This window comes from Canis aureus, chromosome 21 (genome assembly GCF_053574225.1).
Source record: "Canis aureus isolate CA01 chromosome 21, VMU_Caureus_v.1.0, whole genome shotgun sequence".
NCBI classification, from domain to species: domain Eukaryota; kingdom Metazoa; phylum Chordata; class Mammalia; order Carnivora; family Canidae; genus Canis; species Canis aureus.
In genome coordinates, this window is record NC_135631.1 from 11,413,561 (window position 1) to 11,435,223 (window position 21,663).

Genomic DNA, 21,663 nt, shown 5'->3' on the forward strand with positions numbered 1-21,663 from the left:
TAAGAAAACAAGAGTTGATTTAAAGAACGCTATTAAGCCAGCAGCCCGATCTGGTGCACAGATTCTCCATGAGGGAGGCAGGAGAATGGCTGGGGTCTGGGAAACTCTGACTTGGAGCCGGATCCATCCTCCCAGCTGGGCGGCCGGGCCGGGGCGTCCAACTGGCCTGCTCCGTCTTCACTTCCCCGTGTTCCCTTCCCCCACTGCCTCCTGCCTGCTTCTGCCAATCCCCCAGACCCTCGGAAACTCCATCCATCGCCCCTGCTGCCTCCGGCCTTCACCTCCCAGGCCCCAGCACCCTTAACTGTGGGTTGAGTCTCTCTGCTCTTTAAATTTATGTGGCGCCTCTCGTCCAAGGAGGCCCACACAGACAGCCTCTTCCAACAGCATTCCATAAATGCAGAGCCTGTGGGGTTTCTCAGCGCAAAGGGTCAGCCTCCCCCAACCCTGCTTTGGCAGCCGGAGGGGTGAACGCAGAGGCTGAATCCTTTTAGAGTTTTCCTGTGCTTGTTTTTCAGAAGTTGCGCTCTCAGAGATTTTCTTCCCTTGAGTCGAGCATTGCTCACTCTGGGTGCATTTGGAAAGGTGGACCAGGTTTACCACCACCCCCATCCCACCCCACCCCCAGTCACACCTCTGCTGTATTAACCTCTCCTCCCTGTGCCCTGGGACTCCCTGAACTGGTTGAAAGGACCAGACATCCTCCAAGTCCTTAGAGGGATGTATCCTTTTCCTGGAACATGGGTAAGGAAAGGCAGCGATTTCCTGCCCCTGGAAAAACGCTGCCCTGGGGCCCGATATTACCCACATGCATGCCCAAGACTGGAATAGGTTCCAAGCCTAACAGTCTCTCACTCCTTAGTGGGAAATCAGTAGGCCCCAAAGGGCCACCTGCAGGGCTCCCGTGTGCTTGAAGGTCCGGGGCCATCAGGCACTGGGTGGGAAGCCTCAGTGGGATTCCAGAAGGAGCTCCGCAGGGAAGAGGAGTGGGCGTCAGAGCCCCTCTCCTGCGGGCCCAGCAGGCACTCTCACTCGGGCCATCCCCCCGATCCGCCGGCTCGCCCCTTCCGTCCGGGGCAGGAGGGGTAGGGGGCGGCTCCAGAGAGCAGGTTCAGAGGTTAAGTGTCTCAGTGAAGTCCTGTGTCAGGGGCTGGGGAGGGGTGTGTGGCTGTGGCAGCGGAACAAAGATGAAAAGATAAGTCGTGAGATGGGAGACCGGCGCGGGGCCTCGTTTGCATCTGGTCTGGGGTCACCCCGCCCCCCTCCCGGGGCCGAGGCCTCCACGGTCCGCAGCCCTCGGCCTTCAGCAGGTAGCCCGGGCAGCAGGGGCGCGGGCGGGCGGCGCGGACCCCCTGCGGCCGGCGGTGGGGGCGGGGGCAGCGTGAAAGTTTCCCCGGAATAAATGCTCGGGATCTAGGGTGCCAGTGCCCCCGCGCTCGCGGCGATCTCCCGGATTCGGGCGAGCGAGGGCCCGCGGGCAGGGGCAGGGGCAGGGGCAGGGGCAGGGGCAGGGGCAGGGGGCAGGGGCAGGGGCAGGCGCATGGGGCAGGCGCGTGGGGCAGGCGCGTGGGGTAGGCGCAGGGGCAGGCGCAGGGGCACGCGCAGGGGCACGCGCAGGGGCAGGCGCAGGGGCAGGGGCACGCGCAGGGGCACGCGCAGGGGCAGGGGCAGGCGCAGGGGCAGGGGCACGCGCAGGGGCACGCGCAGGGGCAGGGGCAGGGGCAGGGACAGGGGCAGGGGCAGGGGCAGGCGCAGGGGCAGGGGCAGGGGCAGGGGCAGGCGCAGGGGCAGGGGCAGGGGCAGGGGCAGGGGCACGCGCAGGGCAGGGGCAGGCGCAGGGGCAGGCGCAGGGGCAGGGGCAGGGGCAGGGGCAGGGGCAGGGGCAGGCGCAGGCGCAGGGGCAGGGGCAGGCGCAGGCGGGCGCGGGGCGAAGGCGCGGGGCAGGCCCGAGGGCGGCGGCCCCGGGGCCCGGAGCAGGGCGCGCAGACTGCACGGCAGGCGGCGCCCGGGGCGGGCGGGAGGCAGGGGCGGCCGCCGGGGCAGACATGCCTTCCCGGCGGCGGCGGTGGCGGCGACTGGAGACGCGCGGGGAGGAGGTTTGGGGAGGGGAGGGAGCGCGGGGGAGGAGGGACGGAGCGGGCGCTGGGAGGTGGGGCCGGCGGGCGGGCGGGCGGGCGGCTGCAGCTGCCGCCGGCGTCGCGGGGGCTCCAGGCTGCGGGCGGACGCAGCGCCGAGCGATCCACAGCGGAGCCGCGCGAGGCCGCCCGAGCCCCGGCCCCGGCCCCGAGCCCGCCCAGCCGGTCCCCGACACGCCGCCGCCGCCGCCGCCGGGAAGGCAGCGGGCGCCGAGCAAGTTGCGAGCGCGCCTCTCCGCCCGGCAAAGTTTCCCCCGCGGCCGCCGGCGGGACTCGGCGCGGGGTCGGGCGGCTGCTGCGGCTGCTGGAAGGTAGGGGCCCGCGCCCCCCGCCCCCCGCCCCCGCGCCCCCCGCCCCGCGCCCCCGCGCCCCCCGCTCCCCGCCCCCGCGCCCTCCGCGCGCCCCGCCGCCGCGCCCCGGGACCTGGAGACCCCACGCGCGCTCCCTCCCGCGCGCTCCGGTCCGGGGTGCGGAGGGCATGGGGGAGGGATCCCAGGACGATCTCGGGGAACCAGGAACCAAGTTCTACTTCAGGAGCCCGGGGAGGGGGCGGAGGAGACGTGCTCGCCGCATCCCCGCCCCGATCCCTGCCCCGAATCCGCGGGCTGCAGGCTTCCCCCCGGACAGGTGCAGCCCCGGTCGGGCCGGGCGCTCGGGGTGGGTGAGTGGGGGGGCGTCGGGAGGACGGCGGCGGTGGCAGGTGTGCCTGACCAGGCTGGGGTCTCAGGGGGGCTGGGCCCGGGGGTGGGGGTGCGCGCCACGCCACTCCGTAGGAGGTCAGGTAGAGCCCAGGGATTAGGAGCGAGGATCCGGGCCGGGGGGATTGCTGGGCCGGGGCAGGGCACCGAGCGCGAGCCGCCTTTGGGGTCCCAGCCGCGGGGCGGGGCGGGGCGGGGCGGGGCGGGGGCGCCACGCTTTCCTCCCGGGCGCCCCGTATCGCGTCCGCCGGGTGCGCCGTTTGGGGGAGCGCAGCGGGGCCTCCGGGGGTGCGCGCTGGGTGCTCTGTGGCACGTCCAGATTTGGGGAGTGCGATGGGAGTCCTCGCGGAGGGTGGCTCGGCTCGGGTGGGCTGGCGCCGGCTCTGGCTCCCCGCTGGATGGAGGCGAGTTGGTCCCCGCCAGGGGGAGCCCTTCCCCGGCCCTTTCACCCACGGGAAGGCAGGTCCCGGCTCCTGCGAGACCAACGCACCGAAATCCAGGACCCAGAACCACAGACCCCCCAGCTCGCGCGGGGGGCCGCGTGGAGGAGCACCCCCGCCCCGCTGCACGGCGGGGGACAGGTCTGAGCGTGAGGCCGGGGCGCACCGTGTGCTGGAAGGCCTGGTAGTCAGGAGGTGGTTTTCCTCCGGGAGCAGGCAAGGTGTAGGGGTGAATTTAAAAAATTCACCCCCAGAGAAACAAAAAACGAGAAAAACTTTACACTAACAGCGAATTGGTGTAGAGAAAGCGGGTGAGAGGATGATCAACGTGTCGAGGTTTCTTTGGAGTCTGAAACTCAAATTATTGGATGCGCCCTTCTTGTAAAAGTTGTACCTTTGTTTCCTGGATGCGGCCAGATCCCTACCTGGTGTGGGCTGGATGAGGGTGTTGGGGTATAACCCCTTATCCATCCTCTCCCTGGGCACAAGTAAGCCGGCAGGCACAGGCCCCGGGTCAGGAGGGCCCCTTAAAGACTTGTGCAGTCCAGGCTGAAATGGTGATTTCAGGGTCCCTCCCCTCCTGGGCCTGGGTCTACAGGCCACTTTCATCTGGTCATTTCACAGCTGTTGGTGGAAACCCGCCAGGTGTCCCGTTTCCTGACCTCAGGGCCCCCGTGTGTGGGGACTGTGTGTATCTGTGTGGACTTGGGGAGCAGGACTGCTGCTGGCATCTATGAAGAGCATCACCTTTGTCCTGTGTGGGGCTGTTCCAGCATTGAGCGCGGCCTGCGGGGACGGTTGTCTTGTCTTTTTCTTTAATTCCCTCCCTCCTCCCTGAACCCCAAGAGAGGGCAAATGAGCAAATAGAAGACCTGGCAGTGGTCTCATAGTAGCCGCGGCAAGTTTTCGTCTCCCTCTTGGCTGGCAATTCCTCACTGGACACCCCCTCTCCCTCCCATGTCCCCAGAGTCCCCTGCAAAGGTGATGGAAGTGGGGTTAGTTAAGGTTCTGGTTAGTTAGTTAACTAACTCCAATGGAGTTAGTTAAGGTTCTGGCTTCCGATACAGCCCACCACATGTTTTTGCTGGATGTTCCCAAAATGCTGGAGGACAGAGATGCCATAAAGAAAGATCAGTATAATGGTTATTTTGCACAGAAGGGGTGGAGAGAGGAGACAGAGGAAAGGGTGGAGAGGCCCGATGGATGTCTCTGGATGTGTCTTCAAGACATTCCACGGGGGCCCGAAAACAAAAGGAGTTTTGGGTCCGTTTTGGGGCTCTTGTTTTTCTGCAGAGGAAAGGCTTGCCTGAGACAACCCTGTGCCTGGAACTTGGGTGTGAGCACGAGGCCCCTGAGCAGGTCCTGTGCTGTACCCCTTCTTTCTGTCCCCTAAGGCGAAGAGGGCATTGAGACCCCAGGGCCGCTGGTGTTTGTGTTTGGTTAGCATATCATGTGCGGACCTGGTGTACATGCCAAGGTCTCTGATTCGGCAAGATTTCAAGTTTTGGAAATTCAGTCTCCTTATATCTCTGTCTCTAAATCCGTTCCACCGCAGACCCTCAGAACATCTTTACCCAACCCAAGGCTGAAATGGCAGTCTATCAATCGGGACACTTTCTAGAAGCCAAAGTTCATCCTAACTCCAAGTTAGGATACTTTGGGTCTTCTAGGAAGTATTCCATCTTCCTTTAAAAAAATTCCATGTCAGCCTGGAAAGAGCTACGGAATTATTACTGAATGAGGTTTTAGTCATCTGAGGGTGGGCTGGAACACAGGGTGCTGGGCAGGGACAGGTGGGGAAGGGGTGTCAAGGCAAGGCATTGCAGCAGGGATTCGTGGGAGGGGGTGAGGAGGGGAGGACACAGCAAGGTTTGGGGTCTCGCTGGGGTCTGCTTTGAAATCTGACTTTTCTGGATCATCAATGCAGCTCTGGGCGAGTCAGTTTCCATCTTGGACCTGCTTCCCCGGTCTGTAAAATGCACGTGCAGGCCCAGAAGGTTCTGGATTGGCTTGCTGCATATAACCTCCTCTTAGGGCAGTAGGCAGCTCTTGCTCTGCCTCTCCTCCAGTGGAGGGCACCTCTCTTGACTGCACCTGCCCCCCTCCCCCACCAGCCCCACAACAAAACCAAGCTAGGTTCCCATCCTCCATCAGACTGTCGGCTTAGGCAGAGAAGGTAAGGTCGGTGACCAGCGCCCGCTGGGGGCTCCTCATCTGTCTGCACCCTCACACGCTGCCTTTCTCTGGATGCTTGTCCAGCCCCCACTCCCCTTCCCTGAAGGAAAGCAAATGTTGATGGCTGGGCTGCCCCTTTTAGGAACCCCTCTTTGCAGAGGGCTGCTCCTCTGGCCTATTTCATCAGTCGAGAGGAGGAAAATCAGGAACATTTGTTCGTGCTCAGCTGGTACACAGCAAAGGGAGGGGGGTCTTGGAAACCAGCACTTTGGTCCCCCCGGAGCAGATGATCAGTCGATCGGGTATTTCTGCAACCTGATGCCATTGAGCAAACCTGCCAGCTTGGGCTCCTCCTGCTGCACGGGCTGGCACCTTGGACCCGAGTCAGCACTTCGATCCTCTGTTGGCGGGGGTGGAGGTGAGGGGGGGAGGGTGGGGGAGGGGAAGGTGGGTAGGGGTGTGTGTGTGTGTGCTGATAGTGAAACTTTTTAAAAAGAGAGGGTGAGATGATGAGCACCAATGTTTGCAGCTGGCAAAGTAGGTCTTTCCTGTCAGCACTGGTTATCTTAAGGTCCAACCCTTGTCCGTTGTCTGCACCCAAGACTGCTGGTTTGATCAGTAAATTGAACAACTCGGAGATGAGCGAGAGCGTGTTCACAGGTCGTGCACGCTAGTGTCTGGACCAAGAGGCAACAGGTGGTGGGATATCCCCCAGCCTCGAGTAAGGAGACTTGCGTTCGAGCCCTGATCTTCTTGCAGATGGAGCTGGGTGACCTCAGTGAGTCACTGTCCCTCTCTGAGCCTGCTCTGCTATTTCTTTAGTGGCAGCATTGTGCGGTGGTTAGGCTGCCCCGGGTTGAATGTTGGCTTTCTCCTACTGATTAGCTGTGTGACCTTAGGCCTTTAGGAGACCTCTGGTGCCTCAGTTTCCTGATCTGTAAAACGGGACTAATCATACCTCATCGGATTATTGTGAAGTCAATGAGATACAACATGCAAAACACCTAGTCCAGTGTCCTGCATGTGGTAGATGCTCAGCTAATGTCCGCTGTCATCACCCTCATTATGTGAAAAGGGAGGGGTCAGTTTTGATTCTTTCCAGCTCCAACACACCGGGGCTTGGCGTGCCTTTGTGTGTGTGCGTGTGTGAGTGTGTGAGTGTGTGTGTGTGTGAGAGAGAGAGAGAGAGGGAGAGAGTCTGCTTTGAAAATAGAAGACAAGGGTGAATAAAACAAACTGTTTTTTTTTTTTCTTCCTTTCCCTCCCCCACTGAGGGACGCCCGAGTAAAGATCTTGTGAGGATTCTCATGATAGCCCCATCCCCGTGGCAGGAAGCCCAGTGTGACGTCACTGAAAACATCCCGGGTTCTGGCACTTGAGGGATGATATTTCCCCAGCCAGTGTTTGCCCATTCTCTCCCTTCCATCCTTTGTTTCCCGCCCTTAACCATAGTATGAAGACCATATGTGCAGATAATGAGTTTAAGCTGATAAACAACTCCCAGATTCACCCAAATAAAAAGCTGGCTTGCTAGAAGACACTTGCAACTTTAAAATAAATAATCTGGCTTCTCTGCTCTGGGGCATCAGGCCTGGCCGGCCCTGCTTCCCTCTTTGTCTTCTGCCCCTTGGTCTGCGGCGGCCACGTGGGCCGGGCCCGGTGGACGATCCGGGCTTTCTGGGCTGCCCCTCTGCCTCCCCTCTGCCTCCCCCCCTGATGGCTGCTGCTCTGAGCCATCCCAGGGATGGTCTTTGTGGTGGCTCACGTGGTGGGTGTGCGCTCACCGTGGGCCCAGAGCTAGACAACGCTTCAACCCGTTTCCACCCACGAGTCTGGTTCAGATCTTGTCCCCATTTTCCAGATACAAAAGCAAGGTTCTGGAGATGCCTGGGTGGCTCAACGGTTGTGTCTGCCTTCCGCTCAGGGTGTGATCTCGGGGTCCAGGATCGAGTCCCACATCGGGCTCCCGGTGCATGGAGCCTGCTTCTCCCTCTGCCTATGTCTCTCTCTCTCTCTCTCTCTCTCTCTCTGTGTCTCTTATGAATAAATAAAGAAAATCTTCAAAACAAAACAAACAAAAACCCAAAAGCAAGGTTCTGAAAAATCAAGTGAGACAGTGGGGGTCCTGGGATTTGAACTTGGGTTGACCTGATTGCCCGTCCAGTGCTCTAAACCACTGTGTGATAGTTGCTCCTTGTGAATTGTATCAGAACCCCTGTGAGCTGCAAAGCCCCAGGAATGATAGCTTTGACATGCCATCAAGCCCTCTCCTCCCTGCTTTGTTGCTCCTCTTCCAGGCTCAGTGCCTCTTATGAGATGCCCTCTTTGCTCCTGCATCAATTTCTCAGCCATCCTAGGGCCAGTGAGGGGAAGGTGTTTCAGTGTCCACGGCTGTTTCCAGGAGGGCAGTGACTGGACTGAGCAACAAAAGGTTGTTAGCTGGGCAGCCCGGGTGGCTCAGTGGTTTAGCGCCACCTTCGGCCGGGGCGTGATCCTGGAGACCTGGGATCGAGTCCTGCGTCAGGCTCCTTACATGGAGCCTGCTTCTCCCTCTGCCTGTGTCTCTGCCTCTCTGTCTCTCTCTGTGTGTCTCTCATGAATGAATAAATAAAAATCTTAAAAAACAAAAAACAAAAGGTTGTTAGCGGAAGAGGATGCATGTTGGAGTCCCAGATGTGAATTTGAACCCTGTTTCTGCCACTGACTGGCATTATGGCCTTGGTTTCCTTATCTGTGAAAAGCAGAAGACTAGCCACAGTGTAGCAATAACACTGTTTGGCTAAGTATCAGCTGCCACCACACAGGACTCCAGAGCCTCAGTGGCTTAATGCCGCAGGTGTGATCACTCGCTCCCATGACCTGGATCATGACGGATCTCTGCTCCACACGGTTACTCAGGGACCCAGGCTATGGGGACTCCACCGTCTTGGTAGCTGCACGTTGTACAATATGTGGCATCCACAGTTACTGCCAAGGGGCAGAGAGAGGTGGGAAAGGCACGCTGACACCCAGCTGCCTCCGCCAGAAGGTGACCCACATCACATCGGCCCCTGTGCATCGGTCAGAACTGTCGCATGGCCCCAGACCAGCTGCAGGGGAGGCTGAGAATGCCAGGAAGTGCATGAATATTTGCTGAGCACGAACTCTGCATTTACATTTCCCAAAGAGAGTACTTTGAGGATTAATTGAGATGATGCATTTAAAGCTTCTAACATAGGCCTCATATGCAGTCAGCACTTAAAGCCCGGAAGCTTCCATTCCCTAGTAACCCCTGGTGTGAGTTGCTCTTTATAGATCACACACTGTGTACATGGAAATTATCACAGGGCGGATCATAGAGTGCCCATAATACACTGAGGGGAGGTGGCACAGAAGATGGTCAGACCCGGGTTTGAATCCTGACCCTTCTACTTGTTCATTTTGCTGAGCCTTGGTTCTCTTGTCTGCAAAATGGGGGGGTCTGTGGAAAGCCGTAAGGTTAATCAAGCCCTGGTGCGTAGTCAGTGTCAACGTTTGTGTTATCTCTTGTCTGCCACTTGAGTAAGAAGGAAGAGATGCCTCTGCAAAGGATCAGCACCGGAGGAGAGGCTAGAAGCCGGCCCAGCACGCTGGCCTGTGAGTCCTACCTCTTGGATGTCAAGGCGCTGGCCTCCCGATCCTGGTGGCCTCAGCCTCTGCGCTTGTGATGGACTGATATGGCTTCCATTGGAAATAGGAGAAGAATTTGAAGCTCTGGTCTTGGATTTGGGCCCATCTTTTGGAGTCTAATTAACACATGGGTGGGTGTGGGGCCCAGGGTGCCACTGAGCGCCCCCTCCCGTGATGCTGCCTTTCTGGCTGGGGCCCATACAGCACTCTCCCTCCCAGTGCTGCTCCGTCTGGCAGTACGCCTCAACCTCCTGGGGGAGCAGCACCCCCCTGCCACCTGGTGCCTGACATTTAGGGCCCCCTCCAGCAGAGCAGGCCTGGGAATCATCTGCTGTGGGTTTCAGCCCGTAGGGGAATGAAGCACTTCACCAACCAGGACGTAAACACCTCCAGAATAATGGGGATTAACTGGCCCCCTCAAAGGAATAGCTAGTGGGCTGGAGCCCAGAGTGGAGGGGTCTTCTGTTAGGAAGACAGTGGTTCCTCAAGACAGGATTCTGAGGGGGCTCATTCCCCCCTCTGCCATCACCCCTCCTCCGGCCGCCCCGGCATAGTGGACACTTGCACCTGGGGGCTTTGGAGAGTGCCCTTCGGCCAAAGCTGCCACCAAGATGCTAGGGAGGCAAGCTGACTCCTGCTCCTCTGAGAAGTACTGGGAGACGTGTGGGCCACTTAGGCCTGGGAGTTGTGTGTCGCGGGGTCCCTCAAACACACCTCATTCACTCCTGCCCCTAGACCTAGCTTTGGCAGCCTCTGCCACCTGAAACACCTGGAGGAGGGCCTTGACCAGCTTGAGAGCCCTAAGACGTGGCTGCTTGCCTAGGGCTGTCGTGACAAGGTACTGCAGGTGGGAGCTTGAAGCAACAGACCTTTCTTCTCTCCCAGCTCTGGAGGATAAAAGCCCTGAATTAAGGCATTGGCAGGGCTCTAGGAGAGGGTCCTTCCTTGTTCCTCTTTAGCTTCTGGTGGTGTGGACAATCCTCGGTGTCCCTTGGTTCATGGACGTGTCACCCAGTGTCTGCTCCTGTCATCACACAGTGTTGCCCTGGGTCTGTCTTTGGTTTCTTTATGAGGACACCAGTCACACTGGATTAGGGCATAAGGACCTCACCCTAAATTGATTATATCTGGAAAGAGCCTGTTTTCGAATAGGGACACATTTGCAGGTACCAGGGCTTAGGACTTCCACGTTATCTTTTTGGGGGTACACCATCCAACCCATAATAGGTGGATACTAGGATTGTCCCATTTTACGAGCAGAAGGTCAAAGAATTGGCCCAGGTTCCTACAACTGTACCACTGGCAAGTAATTGGTAAATCGATCTTGGTACCTTTCATTCTTCTTAGCAATCAGGTGGGGATTTAGGGGCACCTCCTAGCCTGGTTAGGAGCAGAGAGGAGGTGTGTTTGCAGTAAAGCATACTTTGTCCGCAGCTAAGCACCTGCCAGATGCTGCTGTCGGGACAGGCGGGGAGTGGGGGCATCCAGTCTGGACTCAAGGCACATGGATGTATATGAATTGTAACTAGTTGCAGGTAGGATGTTTTCTAGAAATAATGACTTGAAATGACTGAATGAAAGGCGCCAGCTCTGTTCCTCCAGCCTACCTTGCTGGAGTCGTCTGTCTTTTCCATGCTGTCCTAGGTTAAGAATAGCTAGTCGAGACGAATCGTCCCTGCCTGCTATTTATCCTGGGCTCACCTTTAGTGCCAGAAATACCTGTGATGTGCACACGTTGGGTTCTCCTCCCCTGGGGGCGACGTCTGGCCATCTCTGCTTGAGGAGGGGGTCTGGAGGGGATGAACAGACAGCTCTCTGCTCTGGAGCCCATCCTCCAGGATCCCCGGAGGGTTTGGGGGCTCAGCTGATGCGGCTTGAGGGTTCAGATGCGCAGCCTGGTCCTCATGCAACGCACTCAGAAGAGGCAACGCTCAATCAAAGGTGGGGAGTCCAACTTCTGAACGTAAGGGCCCTGGGTTCAAATCCTAATTCAGCCACACACCACAGCCTTTGCTTGGCCTTTGACAAATTACTTAACATTTCCAGGCCACCTGTTTACCTCATAGAGTTTTATGAAGAGAAGATTCAAATGCATAAATCTATCTCTGATAATTGGATGTGACACTTCAAAAGGATTCAGTGAAAACTAGAATTGTTCTAGTTGTTCTATTAGCGGCAGCTCAGGCCCCCTCATGGAAACAAGCACATGCTGAAGCTTGGAGATGGGGAGAAGCTTCGGAAGGGGAGGCCGGGAGGTTGTGGTCCCCCCCAGGAGGTAGGCTGTGTGGTGGCCTGGTGGGGAGAGCCACGAGTGTTCCCCTGGCTTCCCCTGGCAAGCCGAGACACTGCCCGGCCGTGCTGACCCTGCCTCCCACCCCCAGACCAGTTTTCCAGGGGTTGTTTTTTTTTAAGGATTTTATTTATTTGCTCATGAGAGACACACTGAGAGAGGCAGAGACATAAGCAGAGGGAGAAACAGGCTCCCTGCAGGGAGACCCATGTGAGACTCCATCCCGGAATCCTGGGATCATGACCTGAGCCAAAGGCAGATGGCTCAACCGCTGAGCCTCCCAGGTGCCCCTGTTTTTTTTTTTTTTTTTTTTAAGTAAATTCTACTTCCAATATGGGGCTCGAACTTATGACCCCGAGATCAGGAGTCAAACGTCCTACCAACTGAGCTGGCCAGGTGCCCCTCCTCCAGGAGTTTTACGTAACAGGTGCACCTCAGTTGAGGCGGCCCGGATCTATGAAAATACCAGCTGGATCAGAGGGCCCTCATTCAATTTACAGGCAAATTAGCTCTCCGATTCCCATTGCTCCCTACTGCCTTAAAAATAAAACTCAATTTACGGAAGCTCGACTTCCACACTTTGTTAGGAAAAACATCTGTTGTGTAACGTGATCGTGTTAGCCACCTTGCTTGTGATCCTTCAGTGGATTCTCAATTGTGTTCGAAGGCTTTCCTGGAGCCCCTGCCCCCGCGCCCCCCACCCAAGCCTGCCTCTGTGCTCCGGCTCACATGCTACCTTGCTTCCTTCTGTCGCCCCCACTTGTAACAGGGCCACTCTGCGTGCACTGCCCCCTCCCTGCAATGCCTTTTCCTCCCTCTGTAGCTACCAGACTCCTCCTCATCCTTTGGAACCCAGCCCCTGCATCACCTCTTCCAGAAAGCCCTCCTTGACTTTCCTGGGCCAAATTCTCTTCCTATTGGCTTGGATCTGGCCATCGTTTTAGCCACCTCCCCAACTCCCTCTCCCCCCACTCCCCCATTGCTCAATGCTGCATCCCAGACCGCAGGCACGGGCCCTGGTAGCTGGCAGGTGCTCAGGAGGTGGCTCTCTTCATTTTCTCCTCTGCAGGCCAGTCTTTTGCAGGTTGTTTTGGGTAATGAGCACAGCTAACGTGTATTGATCGCTTGCCGTGTGCCAGGCGCTTACAGGTCTGATCCCCTCCGATAGAATAACGGTTTACAGTCCCGGCCCTACCACTTCCTAACTCCACAGCCTTGGGCAAAGTACTCAGCCTCTCTGTGCCTCATCTTCTCACCCCTACAATGGAACTATAAATAACACCTAATTTATTGAGTTGTGAGGATTAAGTAAATCGATTCACATCAAATTTCTCAGAAGCTCATGACCAAGGTGTCAGCAGGTGTGGGTAGTTCTGAGGTCCCTCGGCTTCCCGACGGCTGCCTTCTCGTGTCCTCACGTGGCCTTTCTTCTGCACATGTGCATCCCCAGTGCCTCCTGGGTGTCCAGATCTCCTCTTGTGGGGGCTCTAGTCAGATTGGATTAGGATCCCCCCCAGCAGTCTCATGATAACCTCACCACCATTTTATTTTATTTATTTATTTTTAAAGATTTTATTTATTTACTTCTGAGAATACACAGAGAGGAGAGAGAGAAGCAGAGACACAGGCAGAGGGAGAAGCAGGCACCATGCAAGGAGCCTGACGTGGGACTAGATCCCAGGTCTCCAGGATCAGGCCCTGGGCCGAAGGTGGCGCTAAACTGCTTGAGCCACCTGGGCTGCCCCCACACCACCATTTTAAAGATCCTTTCTCCAAATACAATCACATTCTGAGGTGCTGGGGGTCAGGGCTTCCAACACATGAATTTTGGGGGAACACAGTTTATCCCATAACACCTTCTAATGCAATATTATGATTGTCCCCATGGCCAAGGAAACTGGGGCATAGAGAGGTTAAGTCACTTGCTGAAGGTCACACAGCTGGTAAGCAGAGGTGGAGAAATGCAAACCCTGGCCGTCTGAGCCGCAAGCCCACTCTCAAGCATCAGATGGCCAGTTTCCTGGCTATGCTCCTCTGTGGGACACCGGGGTCTTGCCTGGTGGAGCCAGCCTGCGTCTCAACAGCCACAGTGGGGAGAAAACCAGCATCCAGGGGTCTCAAGGCCTCTCACTTGGCCCTTTGTGCCCTTCCAGCCCTTTTTTTTTTCATTTATCTTTATTGAAGATCGATTTGCCAACATATAGTATAACAGCCAGTGCTCATCCCATCAAGTGCCCACTCAGTGCCCATCACCCAGTCACCCCAACTCCCTGCCCACCTCCCCTTCCACAACCCTTTGTTCGTTTCCCAGAGTTAGGAGTCTCTCATCCTTTGTCTCCCTCTCTGATCCTTCCAGCCCTTAATCCCTTGTTCCGTGGCTGCTTCCAGACCTATGTGGGAATTGGGACCTGTCCTCCTGCACCCGGGGTTAAGAAGGAGGCCAAGGCCAGGAAGTGAGAGGGTCTCAGGAAGGGAGGGGCATGATCCTCTCCATAGTTCATTGATCTGGTTTCCAGGGGCTCGGAAGCTCTTTGAAGATAGTCATGTTTGACCTGTGAAAGGGGAAAAATCAGAGTCAACATAGAGAAAAACGGAACTGAAACAGGCATCTTCAGTGGAGACTCACTGTCAGCCTTCAGCCAGGCTTCTCACCCGGAGACAGCCAGGCCACCAGCTTCTTGCTGCTCTTAAACCCTTCGCTGGGTACATGAGCACCTCTGTGTACGCGTCACCCTGCACGCAGTGTCCCTGGTGGTGCTCCGACCCTGTGCTCTGCATGCTGCATGTTTTCACTTGTTCCCTGTTAGCGTATGCACTTCGGCCTTGTTTCAGCTGGGAGGCTCTACAGGCCGACCCTGGGCAAAGATTTGGGTACAGATCGTTTCTGTATGAGGTTGGTCCCCGAGGGGTGAGTGGGCAGGGAGGGGAGGAGAGTCAATAAGAGAAGTGCTGGGTGGTTGCCACTGCTGTAGGCAACTGGGGACACACACCCCCAAGTGGCTGTGAGGAGCACACTCGGAATCATCCGAGCCAGTGGTCACCAACTTCTGTCTCTTGTTGCTTGAGGGTTCCTCCCAGGACATCTGCTTCTGCATACTTCCAGCCTGACTTCAGGCCAAGAGACAGAAGGGGGTGCTTGAAGGAGGGGCAGCTGGAGTGAACGGAACTGTCCCCTGAAACTGTAGAGAATCTCCAGGCTGGACCATGGGGGTGTGGAAGAGGCGCCCTTCACACTTCCCTCCTCCCTTTGTGATGGGTGCCTCATACTCCACAGCACCGGCAGCCACGATGCTTTTCTTTGTTTTGTTTTTAAAGATTTTATTTATTTATTCATGAGAGATGCGGAAAGAGGCAGAGTCACAGGCAGAGGGAGAAGCAGGCTCCCTGCAGGGAGCCCAATGTGGGACTTGATCCCAGGACCCTGGGATCATGACCTCAGCTGAAGGCAGACGCTCAACCCCTGAGCCACCCAGACGTCCCAGCCATGATGCTTTTGCCTGATTCCCCACAGATGGACTGAGATGGTCCTCTCACCGCCCCCACCCCGATGCCCCACCAAGTGGACAATCTGTGGGAACACCTATTGTGGAGGGGTGAGCTGGGTGGATGAGCATCTTCTCTTTTCCATGTTGCTTGGCCCTCTCTGGCCTCTTCCCGCCTCCTGTCCATCCCCACTCAGCCCCCACAGATGTCACTGTGACCCCTCCATCCCACAGGGTGCAGGAGCCCAGGCTAGGTGGGGCCCTTCGGAGAGGACGGGTGGGAGGGAGGCCAGCAGGTCATGACACAGGGTGATTTCCACCTTCCCCCAGGGTTGGATGAGGCCATCCTGTGGCAGATCAAAGGGCTTTTTGTTGTTGTTTTATTTTCTTTTCCAGCGGCTTCTTGCTGGGGAAGCGGGCTGAGGAGCCAAGGCAAACAGAGCGACCTCTGAAGCCACTGCCTGCTTGCTCTGTGAGAGGCTGGAGGAGCTGGCGGGCCGGCTTCAGAGGGGCTAGAGCTGGGGCCACAGACGGGAACTGCCCAGGGCCTCCCTCACTCAGTGCCCAGAGACCAGATGGGGACACTGGGGGCCGATCTCGGAGCCTGATGCATCTCAGGAGCCCTCAGACTGTGGTATTGCCATGGAAGTGGGGTGCAGGGTGGGAAGCACAGGAGCACTGCACTGAAGCCCAGCCCCCTCCCCACCCTGGGTGAAACATCAATCCCACTGTCCCCCAACTGAAGAGACAGGGAGAGCCCTGGACTGGGAGTCCAGCGTCAGAGCCTGAGCTCTAGTCCTGCTTTGGCTCAAATTAGTTCTCCATCCCATCGTGGACTTCTGGCATCTCATCCACACATGGGGAAGTGGGTGCCACTTTTTTCTGGGTCTTTCTCTGACTCTGCAGTCTCCCTTCAGAGTCTCCAGCAGGGGAATATGACCAAAAAGCCTCGAATCCCCTGGAGAAGGGCACTCAGGAAGCCGAGGCGTGGTTGTTGATGGAAATGGGGTGTTGTTTAAATAAATTAAGAGCCCGAGAGGAAAATCCATCAGCATTATTTTCAATAGCTGGGATGATATGCATAACATTTCCTTCCTTTCATTTGATAATTTTTCCTTCTCAAAGTAGTTAGAAGAAAGTGTCTGATGCCTTGCTACACAATGAGCTCAAATAAAAATATTCTTTTTAAAAAGTGGTTGCTATGTAATTGAATTTAAATAATGGGCAATTTTTGTTTCTAAGTAGCCCAACCACTCACAAAGGTCTACTCAAACCTATTTGAGAGGTACCTGTGTGTGCAGAGAGAAAAAGAGCTCGCTGATAGAAGCTTTTTGGCAAAACAATAATAATGCTAATGACATATTTAAAGTTGTGTGCGTAAGTTCACCCACGTCTGCTGGGTCGAAACGTATGGGATTAAAATTCACCCCTCTTCTGGAGGGAAGAGTTCCAAAGGCAGCCGTGGCCTTGGCACGGGGGCTGTCTGCGAGTGGGAATTCTGGCTTCTGGGTCCCATACCTCTGAGTTCAAAGCCTGACTTGCAGCAGCTGCATGATCATTGGCCTTTTTTTTTTTTATCCTAGCGGAGCCTCTGTTTTGCCCTCTGGAAAAAAGGCCACAGCACAGGCCGGATCAGGTGTCTCACTTGATGCTGAGTGTGGGGCCACCTGCCACGCGGGCCCTCTTCCCTTCCCTTCTCTCTCCAGCAGAATTTTTCCAGGCACACAACGGACCCATATACGTGATGCCATTTGATGCCCAGCAATCCCACTGGGTGAGATGTTTTTAATCCCCATTTCATGGAAGGGAAGCCCGAGGTGCTGATTATGGAATTCCACAGAAGGCCCAGCAGGTGGAGGGGGATATGAGAAACTGGAGGGTCTGTCTGAATGTCCCGCAAGGTCTGGCCCTTCCTGTCCCAACCGGGGTGCTGCTGCGAGGTCTGCAGAATGCAGAAAGGCACTCCCAGTGTGGCTTGGAGTCGGCGTGCACCCCTTTCTATTCTTATGTGTGCACTAGGCTTTTGCTGAAGATTCGAGGCTGTGGGTACGTACGCAGCCACCCAGGCGGCCCTGTACCACCGAGACTTTTCTGGGTCTTCAAACCCCGAGCCATACCCACCACGAGGAACTCTCTGGCTGGAGCTGGGCCCTCCTGCCTCATCCCTTCTTCTCCCTAACCCCTCTCCAGGCTTGGGCCCCCTCTGCCCCCCTTTCTGGGAACACAGGGTTTCTGCTGTCTCGGTCACATCTGGAGGACCCCCTGCCCTTTGTGCGGGGACTCGGGTGTGGTACCCTCACCACGGGACATTGGGGGAGGACACGGCCTCCTTTCCTGCCATGCTCACCCTCTCAGAGGTCCTTGCTAGCCAGGCCCTGGACACTCCTGAGGCTGCCGGATTCCCAGGGACCAACCTTGCGCTTGGTCCACGGACCATCCTAGGAGACACTGTTCTGGAAGCCCTCCTGTGGGGCAGTGCAGACCATCTTCTGAGCCTACTTCTCTCTTCTTGTCCTTCCTGTCAATTAGTGCTGGCACTCCCCCTGAGCCAGAACACTCTGGGAGCCGGTGATGTGGGCATGCATGCACGAGTACGCATGTGTGTGCCTGTGTGGGTTCCGCAGGGTCTGCACCTGCGCCTTATGGCTTCACCAAGGGCTGAATGACTCTACCTTTGGGATGAGGCCAGTCTGGATTGGGGCAAGACCTGTCCCTGCCGGTTCAGTGGGTAACAGGAAGAGAGCCGTGTGGAGCAGTGGTTAGAGCTGGGGGCCCGGGGTGCATCCATCCCTGGGTAGACTCTGGATTCTCCCACCTTCTGGTTGGTGTGACCTCAGGCTGGTGAAGTCTGCTTTTTCCTTTTCCTTCCATGCAAAGTGGTGACCAATGGTGAGGTTGGCGGGAGGCTGAAGTCAGGGAGTGGACAGGAGGTGCTGAGCAGAGCGACAGAGAGGCCTCCCGGGCCTCATGCCCACTGCCAGCAGCCAGCCCCCAGAAATTTGGGGAGCGGTGAACTAGACCTCCAGGGAAAGCATGCACAGGAGTCATTTCTGGAGTCCTACCTTCCCTTCCCAGACACGGACTGGGGTGCAGGGTGCCCTTCTCTGCCACCGTCTCTCCTGCCCCCTCGAAGGCCCAAGGCTCCATAGGAGAGCAAGACCAGAGCCCAAGACAAAGCTGTTCCCGGGGGAGGATGTACTGCTGCAACACAATCTGAGGACACAGTTCCAGGCACGTTTTGCTGAAAACAGCCTCAAAAGGCAAATTTGCAGATGTTAAGGAACTTTTAGTATTTTTGAGCCCCCTCCCTCCACCTTTTTTTTTTTTTTTTTTTAGCTTGAGTGAACCGGGTGGAACTAGAAGGAGCCATGTGGCCTGGCTGAGGGGAGAAAATAAGATTGCTTGGTTTTCATCGGCAGCAGAAGGCACTGCGAGTTTTCACGCAAATGTTGATAAAGACGGAAAGCAGTAAGACAGCGGAGGCTCCTGAGCCCTGCAAACAGGGCCACGTAGAAGCCCCTCCCTGGGTTTGTGCACATTATCGCTTCAGAAAAGGGCAATTCTCGGCTGTGTCAGATGGCCAGCCTCGGCCGCGTGAGGGACAGTCTCTCTCCTGTAGCCCGGGGACCAGCAGGAGAACCACGCGCGGCCTGCTCTGGCCTTGGCCCTTGTCTGTGCGCTGAGCTCCCAGCCTGCAGCCAGCCTGGGCGCTGTCCCCACTGTTTACTGCTTAGTGGGGAAGACACGAAACAGATGTGATTGGTTTGAGCTGAAAGAGGTTACCGTCATGTTTCTGCCTTTTCTGGTGGTTCCTAATTGGTTGTGAAAGGCCCGTTGGAGTAGAGAGGAAGAACCTCCAGTGAGAAACAGGGACGTGGTTCAAATTCTAGCTTTGGTGCAGCCTCGCTGTGTGACCTTGGGCAAGGCACTAGGCCTCTTTGGGCTTGTTTGCCGTCTATAAAACCCAGGGCAGAAACCAAAGCCAACCGAGCAAAAAACACACCAGTGCAGAGACAAATTATTCTCACGGCTAGCTTAGTAGCGTTGGTGTGGGAATCAGAGTCAAATAAACCAAAGAATGAGGCCAGGCTTGGGTTTGGTCCTTTCTGTTTCTCCATAATCATCCTGAGTCTAAGAAGGCTGAGCCACTTAAAGTAGCCAGGGTTTCCTGGGCCGGTACTGGACAGCAGGGGCAACATGATGTGGTCTCTGGATGGCAGATAGTTTTCATCCAGAATGCCAGCTCTGGTTGATTGATGGGACCTGCTTGAGTCCAGCAGAAGCGTGGATCAGGGTGTCTGTGGGATGGGAGTAGGGTGGAGAGCTAGCACACAGAGGAGATTTGGGGAACCCTGGGGGGCTGGATAGAGCCTAGGAATTGGGGAACCTAGGTGCCCTATCACTGGCTTGACTGCCATGTGACCTAAGGCAATGGTTCTCAATTGAGCTAGATTTCAAAGTAATTATTCCTGGGTGTGTCATCCTCAGAAAGTCTGGTTGGTCCAGAGGAGGCTGGACTAGTGCAGTGCTGGGCATGTGTATTTTGAAGAGGCTGCTCAAGTGACTTGAATGTAATTTCATCCCGATAGAGGAGCACTCAATAAAGAACAACCACATTTCACTCATCAGTGTAGGGGGGTGTTAGAATTTCCCCCCAGAATTAACATTAATTGGTGAGATGCCAATATGCTCTCAAGAAAGATGGTCTGGCCAGTGGCTAAGATGGACAAAGCACGCATAGGCCAGAGGTGCAAATTGGTGGCCTCGAGGCCACATCTAAGCTGCAGAAGGGTTTTGTTTAAGGTGTACGATGTTTAAAACATGAAATTCACCCAACATTGGCATATTGGGAAATGTAACCAAAGGTGGGTATACACTGACCCTATGACCTGACAGTTCTACCCCTAGGTGTATATCCAATAGAAATGCCTTTGTATGCACACATTTCCCAAAGGGCATGTGTAAGAATGTTCATAGTGTCAGTGTCCGAGATGGGCAATACGCAGAAATAACGCAAATGTCTACAGAAAGTAGAATAGATACAGTCCCGCAGTGGAGTACTACGCAGCGGAGAATGAGCTCCTGGAATGAGCAACTTGGAAGAGACTCAGGATCCCGGTGTGGAGTGAGAAGCACCAGATGTGAAAGAGTCTACACCGTGCAATCCTATTTATTTGGGGTTTGAGGTCAGCCAAAGGAAGCTATGGTGTTAGAAGTCACAATAGGGATGAACTTTGGGCAGGAGTTGGGGAGTGTCTGGAAGCGGCATGGGGGGGCATGGGGGCCTCTGGGTGCTGGTCTGTTTGTCCTCTTATTCTTGTTTCATAGGTATGTTCAGTTTGTGAATATTCATCCCACTGTTCACTTCAGGTCTGTGTACTTTTCCATATAAATGTTATATTTCAGTTTTTAAATAAATTCTGTGAACTCAACAGATAACATAAAGCAGATCCTAACCCGTTGAAATCCTGAGAGATGGAGCATGTGATTCTAGATTTCACTTTCCTTGGTAAAGGGGACGCTCTGAGGGTCTGGGCCCCTATGTAGCAAGAGTGGAATGAGGTGAGCAGGGTTTTTGTTGGGATTTGCTTTTGGAACCCATAAGAAAGTGCTGCCCTCTGAGACTCCCATCCTCCGTCAGAAGGGAGCTTTGTGAGCGATGGTTGAGTTAGAAGGACCAACAGTGTCCTGGTCATGCTGGGGTACAATTCTAACTACAATTCTAACTGTGTCTAAATTTACCATCTTGGCGACTTTGATGTTATTTAGTGTCTCTGAACCTCAGTTTGCCCATCAGTAAAGTGGGAAGAGTCATGCCCACATCAAAGGATTATTTAGGGGTTAGGATAAGACCATGGTTGGAGAATGTACCACCTGCCTGGTGGCCATGGATGCCCACTTCCCCAGCCAACCTGGTGCTGTCCCCTCCTGCAGGGAGAGGAGGCTTGGTGGATTCGAGTGGAGACCACATGTTCCCTTTGCTAATGTTGGGGTGGGAAATGGGAAACCCGTTCTCTGGGGCCGTGGCAGTGCCCTCCCTGCTGGCCCACGCTTGTTTGGAAGGGCAGGTGCCTTTCTCTGGCTGGTCAGGGCCAGGTGCTCAGGTGAGGTGAGGACCTCCGCAAATATTGCCAGCCTGGCGCTGGGCACTCCGGGTCAGGTGGGCATGTGCCTTCCCCTGTGGGGCAGCTAGTGCCGGGGATGTGCTGTTGTCACTTGCTGCCCCTTCCTCCTTCATCATCCGCTGGCAGCGGCCAGGGTGGCCCTGCCTGGAGGAGCATGACTCTCAGGGACATAGTGTTTCCGTGAGAATCTCCTGGGTGGGATCTCTGCTGCCTCCCAGAGATCTCTGCCTCCAGAGATCCCCCCAACCCCCACGGGGCAGGGAGATGTGGGGACTGAGGGATTGTGGCAGCCCTATCTGGAAAGCAGGTGTTAGCATACCTGGTTCATCCCTGGGGCTCGAGAACCCTCACTGTGGTTGTGTGTATTATTGGTGCTGTTATTCTAGGTCATGAGAAAGCACCAAGTGGGCCATTTGGGATTGACTCCGGTGTAAAGGATGTGGTTTGAGACGCCCTCTTTGTCTCAGAACAGTCTGTTTTGATTTATTCAACTGTGGGAATTTGAAAATGACCCAAGTATTTTCCTTCTTGTTCTCTATTCCAGTGCGCCAATTCCATCTTACTCCGCTCCCCGCCTCCTCCCAGCCCTCTTGCTCACTCATCCACCTTCATGCTTGTTCACACTCATCTTTTCTCACCCAGTGAAAGTGCAGCTGGGACTTCAGATGGC

General features: G+C 55.9%; 1 protein-coding gene across 3 annotated transcripts in view; it reads left to right on the top strand.

The window, feature by feature from the left end:
- Nucleotides 1-1,290: 1,290 nt before the first annotated feature.
- Nucleotides 1,291-21,663, top strand: part of TSPAN18 (tetraspanin 18) — a 186,911-nt gene continuing 166,538 nt past the window's right edge. For 2 of the 3 annotated variants that reach the window (XM_077862981.1, XM_077862984.1), the window contains exon 1: nt 2,292-2,446. The gene's annotated coding sequence lies outside the window, so the exon portion shown is untranslated. Of the gene's footprint in view, nt 1,311-2,291; nt 2,447-21,663 lie in introns of those variants that run through there. The other variant, XM_077862982.1, reaches the window with a different exon arrangement.